Source organism: Catharus ustulatus, chromosome 22, assembly GCF_009819885.2.
Source record: "Catharus ustulatus isolate bCatUst1 chromosome 22, bCatUst1.pri.v2, whole genome shotgun sequence".
NCBI classification, from domain to species: Eukaryota; Metazoa; Chordata; class Aves; order Passeriformes; family Turdidae; genus Catharus; species Catharus ustulatus.
Genome location: NC_046242.1, coordinates 5307184 through 5314941, shown reverse-complemented (window position 1 = coordinate 5314941; position 7758 = coordinate 5307184).

The following is a 7758-nucleotide window of genomic DNA, read 5'->3' as shown; positions in this document are numbered from 1 at the left end:
ATTCCCTACCATCCTCCTAATTCTTGGGACAGAGAAGGTGGCACTGAGTGCCTCTGGGGGTGCAAGAAAGGTGAATGTGTGTTCTGAGAAGAAACTGAATATTCAAGAAGTGGATATTACTTTTAATTTTCTCATTTCTTACTTCCCCCTCTCTTTTTTTCTCTGTTGTGTGTTTGGCTGCCAGAATTCCTGCTCTGATACTTCAAAACATTTTCTCTTCCCATAAATTCAGATTTCTTGAGGATTCTTTGGCAGTTCCTGCTGGAGAAGTTTTGTTAGAAGAAGCTTTGTTTTCCAGGAGGAGAAGGAGCTGCTGCTCCTACCTGGCTGTGCTCTGGTGCTGGGCAAGGGGAATGGATCTGCTGGAAGATGTGCACAGGGAATCTGGAGGAAAATCCAGGAAATCCCTCCTGCTGAGCTGAGCAGCTCTGGTGGAGCTCAGGGCTGTGTGTGAGGCTGTGCCCAGCACTGAGTGCAGAGAGGGACAAGCAGAGAGCAAAATTAATTTGTGTTTGTGTTTGTGTGGGTGTTCATTGGCTGAAGGTGAGCAGCCTGAGGCAGGAAAAGCAAACCCACAGAATTTGGAGCTCTGGGGTTTTTTGGAAGCAGATTGACTTCAAACAGCACTGAAATGGCTCACACCTGATTAATTCATACTTTGCTCTCCACCCCATTGGGAATTTGTTTTTCCCAGTTGATTGTTGGAGAGGGAAGATCTGCCTGACCCTACTGGAGCTGGGGGCTGGACTCTGTGATCTCCAGAACTCTCATCCTTTCTGTCAGTGCTTTCCCTTCCTCCAGCCATGGATTCAGAGTTTCCATCCCATTCTGGCTGCTCTCATGAAGGGCTAGCTAGGTGAGATTTGGGGGACTGTGCAGGACACTGGATGCTCTGTAAGCATCATCCCAGTGCCCATCTGGTGTCCCTGATCCTGTGGGGAAAGTGGGATAGGACTCACCTACCTGGGACTTGGCTGAGCCCAGGCAGCTCAGCAGCTGCAGTGCTAAATCTCAATCCCCTGTATCATCTGCTGCCTTTTTAATACTCTTCAAATTCATCTGCATTTTCCCTTTTCTGTGCTTCCTGGATTTCCTGACACCAAGCCCTGGCTCAGGGGTGCAGCAGCAATGAGGGAGGGAGGGAAAAGGAAGGACTGGAAACACCCCCACAAAACCTGCTGGGATCCAGCTCTTCCTCCCTGCAGGTTTGCTGTTCATCAGCCACTCCAAATGGGATCCAGCTCTTCCTGCAGGTTTGTTCTTCCTCACCCACTCCAAATGGGATCCAGCTCTTCCCCCCTGCAGGTTTGCTGTCCATCACTCAGAAATTCCCCCCAAAATCTGCTGTTTCCCACTGCCCACGCTGGGTGAGCAGGCTGGGGATGGAAATGGGCTAATCCAGGCCAATTCAAACATTGTCCCTTTCCCTCTGCAGCATCCTGCCTCCAGGCATGGGCTCAGCAGGAAATTGCCTCTTTCCCATCCCCATGGGCTGCTCCAAGTGGGACAGGAGCCCCTGTCCTGTGTCACCACCTCAGGTGAGACTCAGCAGGTGAAACCACAGGGAGAAGAGGCTCAAAGCACTGGAAATGGCCCTAAATCCTCCTCAAGCTCCCAAAAGCTGCTGGAGGGTTTCCATGGGTTTCCATCCCTGTGCTCACCCTTGGAGCCCTCCAGGTTTAGTGGGATGAGATGGGATGTGCAGGTTTTCACCCCAAACCTGGGACTGACTCTCCAAACACTGCTTCTTCCTCTTTGGGTTTTGAGTTTTTCCCAGCCTTTTCCCCTGCTCTGGAGCTGAAATCTTCCTTCTAGTGCCAGCTGAGCTGGTTGGAGCAGGCCAGGAGCAGAGGCTCCAAGGAAAACCACAATATTTTGGGAGCAGTGGTGAGGCAGAGAGAGTTGGGGGGAGCTTTTGGATTCAGCATTTTCTGCTGGGGGCCTCAGCAGAGCCCAGGAGTTAATCATTCAAATATGCTTAAGTGTAACTAATCTGTGCAGGACAATGAGCTGAGGAATTATTGAATGCAATAGAAATGGGGCAGAGTGGTTGCCATAAAATGGGTGTCCTGAGCCAATGGGAGCCAGCAGGCTCCTATAAAAGTGGGTGGGGAAGGAAAAGCAGCTGGTGGGAAGAGATCCCCAAAATCCCAGAGTGTGTCCTGAGCTGCCTGTGCTTGGGCAGAGATCCTCCTGAGCTGTGGAAATCAGGCTGAGCCCTTCTCCCAGCACCTCTGGGGTCAGTGGATGTGGTGGGAAGGGCAGGACCTGCCCAGAATCACCTGGTGGAGCCTGAAAAGATGAAATCCAGCAGTGCCGTGAGTTGGGGTTGGATTTTTGGGGGGAGCAGGATGCTCTTCCAGGAGCTGGGTGGGATCTGTGGAAGGAAAAGCAGCAGGTGGGAAGAGATCCCCAAAATGCATGTCCTGAGCTGCCTGTGCTTGGGCAGAGATGCTCCTGAGCTGTGGAAATCAGGCTGAGCCCTTCTCCCAGCACTGCTGATCCTGTGGGGTCAGTGGGTCTGCCCAGAATCTCCTGGAGCCTAAAGAGATGAAATCCAGCAGTGCCTTGAGTTTGGTCAGATTTTGGGAGGGACTGGGATGCTGTTCCAGGAGCTGGGTGGGATCCATGGAAGTCCAAGTGAGGCTGGATTTTGGGAGCTGTGAGGGTGTCCAGCAGTGTTTTCCTGTGGGATTTCCATGGAGCAGGCACTGCTGCTGGGGCTCTACAGCAGGAACAGGGAGGTGGGGAAGGGATGGGAATGGATTTTAGGGGATTTAGGGATTAGATCAGCTGGGCTGACCCCGATGACCATCTCAGGGCCTGCCCTGCACACTCATCCCTTGGCTCCCAGCAGCTTTTGGCTTTATCCCTGATGTTGTTTGCAGCTCCGGGTGCCACTGGTGAGCTCAGCACTGGCCAGGGCTGGCAGGAGAAAATTCCTAAATTCCTCCTGGAGCTTTCTGCCAGCCTTCAAATCCCCCAAAGAGGTGTTAAGTGCAGCTATTTCCAGCTCCAGGGCACAGACATTTATTCCTCCCGTGCCAGTCCTTCGAGAAGCAGGAAATCCCAACATCTCCAGGCATCACATTCCTCCTGCTGCTCTTTTTTCTCTCCAGGCTTTTGGTTTAATAATATTTTATCTCTCTTTTTGTGACTGTTCTGCCTTTTGTCCCATTTGAAGCCACAAACAGATGATTACACCAACTCCCCCATGAAATCAGCCTTCAGCCCCCTTTTTTCTCCTTGCAAATCAGCACATGGGTGTGAGGAGTTTTGGATGGGATCACCCCTGCCCCAGCCAGCTGCTCTCCCATCCAGAAAACGAAGAGCACAGCCTGTTTCCTGTTAAATCTTGCTGCTTGCCTTGGTTTACATTGTTTGTCTGATGTTTTACAGCTTCCAAGCTGATGTTGCATTAAAGCTGCCTGGAGCTGAGGCAAGAAATCAGATGCAGGCACTGGCAGGGTTCCCCAAGTGCATTCAGGAGAGCTGATCCCACAGTCACATTTCCTCAGTCCCTGCAGGAGCTGTGTCCTGGCTGAGGCTCCAGAAGATGCTTTTGGGACAATTTGGGAGTTTTAATTGCAGGGCAGGTGGTGGAGTGGCACTGAACCACCAGGTTTGGTGGCTCTGGGGTGGCTGCTGAGTTTCTCTTGAGCCCTGAGCTTTGTTTTCAGATTCTCTCCCTTGCTGTCCTGTTGTGGAGGGGAGTGAGGGAGGCTGGGTGGGCACCAAACATAGGCTGGGGCAGAATTTTTCATTATCTTTACATTTAATTGATTTATTTATGTGTGTGGATGTCTACAGGATAGGATATAGAATCATAGAATAGATGGAGTTTCAGGGGATCCCTAAGGAACATCAAGTCAAATTCCCTGCTCTTCACCCCTACCTAAAGTTAACCATGTGAGTTGGAGAATCCCTTCCCTGGGAACCTCTTCCAGACCATTTAATGTGGATGTTGTGGATATAAAAATGTATTTTAGGCAAGGCAGGATGATCTCTGCTGTCCTTGCACACATGAACAGGGCTGGGCTGATTTGGGGTGGCAGGCCCAGATCCCCATGCTTTGGTTGTGTGTTCCTTGCTGGATGCATGCACAAAAAATCCCCAAAACACAAATCCAGCTGCTTTCCATCCATCCCAGGTTAGCCAGAGGCTGCCTGAAGGGCAAGGCAAGGATTTCTGCCTAAAGTTTTTGGAATCCAAAGCCCTGATCTAAGGACAAAAGCTTCTTGCTGGCTGCAGGAGTGCAGAAAGTTTTTAGTGTGGCTTTACAGGGCTGGCTGGGGAGTTCTGCCTCTTGTGGGCCAATTCTGGCAGGGAAAGTCTGGTTTTCTTCCTCAGGAAAACAAGAAAGAGAATATTCCTGTAAGGACTGAATGCAAGAGAATGGGCAGAATTTAATAATAGGGGGTACATCAACCAAATCCAGCAGGATCCCATGGGAATGGGTCAAACTGTAAAAATCTGTTTGGGTGGGGATGTTTGGGAATGATGGAGGAAGTGTTAGAACCAGGATGAGCTGAGCAATTCCTGATTTTGCCATTTCTGTGCTTTTTCTCTTCCCTGGAAAATTGCTGTATTGATGCTGCTCTCTTTTCTTGATTTAAAAGTATTATTTGAGGTGGGTAAATTCATTATGTACCTCTGCTGTAGCAATTTGGGGGTTCTTAAGGGAAAAAAAAATATTTCTTTCTTTGTATAAAGGGGCAAAGCTTCCACAGATTAGTTTTTGATCTTGATCTTGCCAGGCATTGGGAATTTTCAGCAATGTAAACCTCATGGGACAAGAAATAAGGAATAAGAAATAAGAAATCCATTTTCTGTTAAGAGTCAGCTGAGAGCATTGCACATCACCCAAAGCCTTCAGTAGAGACTTCATAAAAACTCCAGCTTAGCCAGTCTCTGTGATACTGATTTGGGAGTTTTTTGGAGGTTTTTTTTTCCAGGAAAACCTAAAGAAGGGGAAGGAATTAGGCAATGGGTTATTCTGGGATGTCCTCGTGCCGGAGATGAGCTCTCCTCCCGCACACATCCTCGTGCCACATCAGCAGCTGTCTGCAAGCCAAGGACATGGGGAGATGCCTATGGCTGCAAAAACAGCTCCTTCTGTATTTATTGGATTTCCTAGCAGCTGGAAAATCCCAAAGATCTGCACCTCCAGGGGCTCCTGCAGCTGGGGGAAAAAGTCTTCCTGTGAATTAAATCCGTGTGATGCCTGAAATGCCTCGGTGTGGAGAGGTTCCTACCCCCATAATTGATTCTCCAAACATGTGGCAAGGTCAGTTCATAACTGTCCAATCTAGAAACCAGCAGGGATCAGGCAGAGGTGGGGAATATGGAGCTATTTATCAGAAAATTCTTCTTTTGGGGGCGGGAGCAAAAATCACCTCGATCCTCTCTGAGCCGCAAGCAGGTGAAGATCAGGTTGTAAAAATGAAGTTGGAGAACCTCAGTTGAAATCCTCCTGAAATGAGGATTGCAGCAGGAAAACCCTGCTCAGTGATGGAGCAGGATGAACCCAAACCCTGCAGGAGCCAGGGATCCCTGCCAGGGGATCCAGGGAGAAGCTGCAGGTGGGTGAGGATGCTGCCAGGTTTGCACGAGGGTGAAGCTGTGCCTGCACTTCTGGGGGATCCCCGTGCTGGCAGCTGAGGGATTTTGCTGGCAAACATTGGGAATGGCATTTCTGCTCCCACAGGGATTCCCACCCAGCTTTGGGTGGCTTTGGACAAACCTTGCCCTGCCAAGGGCAGACTCTGCCCGGGCACTGCCGTGGCTGCACGAGGGCCAGAAAAATCTCAGTAGCAGGGAAAAGCAATAAAAATGAGTGTGAGTGTTCCTCTGGGAGCAGCTGAGCCAGACATGGACATCCTTCCAAGTTAACCAATGTCCTGGCTGGCTGTGTGGCTGACAGGTTTGCTCTGCTCCTAAAATCATCTGTGTGAGGCTCAAGGGGAGATCTGGGTGCAGGAACATCTGATTCTCCTGGGTGCAACAAAATGTCATCAGATTCCTCTTGTCGGTCTGTTTTCCCTAAACTCAGAGGCTTGTGGGCACAATCCTTGCATTTTATACTCTTCTGGGAATTTTAATTCTTCCCTGAATGTCCAGATTGGTTTTTTTTCAGCTCAGGCTGCCCTTGCAGACGCTGCTGGGGTCTGTGTGTGGTGCTGCCCCATCCTGCAGCCAGCAGTGGGTTATTCCCATTCCCTGTCCCTGCCTCAGGGCTGGGATCACCCTGGGCTCAAAGGGCATCTCAGAGCTGGGATGTGGAGAGGAATCCTGTCCAAGGTACACTGAGCCCTTGAGGGCTGTGCTGGTGGAATCATTGGCAGTTTCCTTTGGCATTTTTCTCGTGGTTTTGTTCCCATCTATAAATGCCCAGATACCAGGATTGACTCAGCACGTCCCTGACAGAGCCAAGGAAGCTCTTGGGGCTGCAGGGACAGGGAAGGATGCACAGGGCACACAGCCTTTGGGATTTTGGAATTCTACCCAAAAGACAAATTAATTTCCACAGGACAAGCTGAAATCCAACCCTGCTGTGTGTGCTTTATCATATTCCCCAAATCCCTCCCTTCAGTTCCTTCTCTGAAGGCTCCAAACTTCTACAACAGAGGTAACAGATATTTTTTTTTTGAGCCCTTCACCCCTCTCTGTCTTTCCAAACTCCCTGTAGTGACTTCAGATCTGAAAACCACAAGCACTGAACCTCCTCCAGCTGCTTCTGCATGGAGAGATCAGAGATCCTTCTCATGTGAGACAGAAAATGGGGTTGTGCCATTGCTGCTGAGGTATTAGAGGGAAAAAAATTATATTTAACAGTTCTGACAAGAACAGCTCACCCTGCTCTGGGCTGCTGGAATGAGCTGGACAGAGCCAGGGGGAAATTCTTTGCATTCTTGAGATTGGGAGGTGGAATTAAGGTAAAATGCTCCTGGATGAGGGCCAGGCTATCTGGAGTAGCAAGATTTAAAATATCACACTGGACTTGAATTCAGGAATACTTTTGGAGTGGAGCTGGTGGTGGGAAAAGCTTTGGCTTGGGAGTCCAGGGAGGAAGAAAAAAACCTCATTTTGGCCTGTGAATGTGCCAGACTCCAGCTAGCAGAGGTCAGGGCAGCAGTGCTGGGGCCTTTGCTGGCTCAGCAGCTCGGGTGATGTGGCAGCAGCGATGCTGCTCCCCAGGAGGGCCCTGGGGTGGTGCCAGGCAGCAAAATCTGTCCCTGCTGCTGGGGCTGGCACAGCCTGAGCTGCCCGAGGCTGTGCCTGGCTCCTGCCAGGGGATGTCCCCCTGGGCTCTGCCATCTGGGGCAGCTCTGCTTGCTGCTGTGGCTCACATCTGGAAATGAGATGGAGAACCAAGTGGAACTGAAGCTCCTGAATAGCACCAGAGCTCAGAGATGCTGCTCTCTCCTCCCACCAGCAATCCCAGACACAGCTGGAACTGAGAGCATGGCAACAATCACAAGCCATGACAGTGATGAGGAAAACCAGGGAAAAATAAGGAAAAGCAGCCACCAACAGCCACTTCTGCTCCTCTCAGAGCCCAGCAAACCCCACACTGTGACCCTGCAGCACCATCCTGCTCTCCCTGAGCTGCACCTTTCCCCTGGGCTCATCCTTCATCCCAGTGAGGGGAATCCCTCCCAATTCCTGGAAGCAAACAGGGCCAGGCCAACGCAGCTGTCCCAGCTGAGCCATTCTCGGGGTGTTTATGTGCACCCAGCCATCCCTTGGTGCAATATT